Here is a 1,781-nt window from a genome sequence, read left to right on the forward strand (position 1 = left end):
CAGTGGAAACGTTACTTACGGACCAGGGCAGAGTTCCCCCTCTGCCCACTGTCGATCCAACACGTTGTTCCCCCTGATTGTATCCTTCGGTGCAAACCACTTGCTCGTTCGGGGTCGCAGTCTTCTGTAATGAGCCTTCCTGGTTGTTTCTCTCTTCTTCTCAATGTGGTGTCCTTTGCCCTTTAAAATCCACCGCCAACGTCTGGCAGGTCCCGGATACACTGCCTCCCGGCACGCCCACCCTGCGCAGGTGGCTGGCATCAGCTATTTAGTCCTCAGTCCACAGTGGATTAAAAAAATACAAACATGCAAATAGATACAAAAAAACATGCAACAAAAACACCCATTTTAAAAAATAAAAACAAATTTCCACTGTGCGACATCTCCCCATATTTTAACTGTGCCAGTCCCTGGCACACTATTCAAAGTCTATACCGTGCAGGGGGCTGGCCAAAGTTCGACCTTGTGGAGCGCCGCAAGTCAGGTAATCCATCCTGCAAAGCTGGAACATTAGGAACAACCCAATAAAATGGCGGTTCAACTAGAGTCTGCACCTCCTGGTTGTCTTCCGGAGCCGGTGAGTGGTTATCCGTTGCAGGGGTAATGCACAACTTTAATCCATTCCGATGGAGGACCTTTTCCCTCCCTCCCTTTTCTGGTTGTACCCTATAAACCACACCTGTATCACCCACACATTCCAATACAACATGTGGTTCAGGAGTCCAACCTGGATGGAGCTTTCCCTGGCCCTGTCTGTCCCGGTCTTTCACCCACACCCTTTCCCCTGGGACTAACGGCAGGTCTTGAGCCTTTTTGTCATAAACCCTTTTATTTTGGGTGGCTGCTGCACTCGTATTCTTCCTAGCCATTTCATAGGCAAAAGATAACTTCTGATGATGATCCCTAACCCATCCCTTCAGGTCATGACAGAGGGGCTCTGGGTCAACACCCAGGTTCACATCCACTGGCTGTCTCAGATGCCTCCCAAACATTAGATAGGATGGTGCATAACCTGTAGCACCATGGACAGTGTTATTATATGCTTGTAGCAGTTCTGGGAGGAATTCTGGCCACCTCCGTTGTTTTTCAGCGTCAAGTGTGCGAAGCATATGCAACAGAGTCTGATTCAACCGCTCGACCCCACCATTCCCAGCAGGATGATATGGTGTAGTTTTACTTTTTGTAATACCATAACACCTGCATAACTGGTACATCAAGGCTGACTCAAAACTCGCTCCTCTATCTGAGTGTAGCCTAGCAGGGCAGCCAAACGCTTGGATAACATGAGCCCATAGGGCATGCACTGCAGTCTGTGCAGTTTGATCTGTTGTGGGCACTGCCCACGCATAGTGGGTGAAAAGATCTGTCATGACCAGAATGTTCTGATACCTATCTGTGGGCCTCCCTAAAGTAAGGAAGTCCACAGCTACAACCTCCAAAGGATACGACACTTTAATAGGATGTAGAGGAGTCCTAGATGTCTCTCTATCTCGCAGGCTACAGACGGCGCAACCCCGCTGGAATTCATGCACCTCACCTTCCATACAGGGCCAATAGAAGAAGCGACGTATCCTGGACAGAGTCTTCTCCACCCCGGCATGAGCAGCTGCCTCATGGTACCTCTGCCACACCTCCTTGCGTCTTTCTGTGGGGCATAGGATCTGAAAGTAGGTTTCATGTGTCTTTGAGTCCATCACCTCTCTGCACAGCATTCCGTCCCGAAATTGGAACCGCCTCCACTGTTTTAGCCACTTCTGCACTGACTCAGGCAGTGCTATCCT

Source organism: Kryptolebias marmoratus, linkage group LG13 (genome assembly GCF_001649575.2).
Source record: "Kryptolebias marmoratus isolate JLee-2015 linkage group LG13, ASM164957v2, whole genome shotgun sequence".
Taxonomy (NCBI): domain Eukaryota; kingdom Metazoa; phylum Chordata; class Actinopteri; order Cyprinodontiformes; family Rivulidae; genus Kryptolebias; species Kryptolebias marmoratus.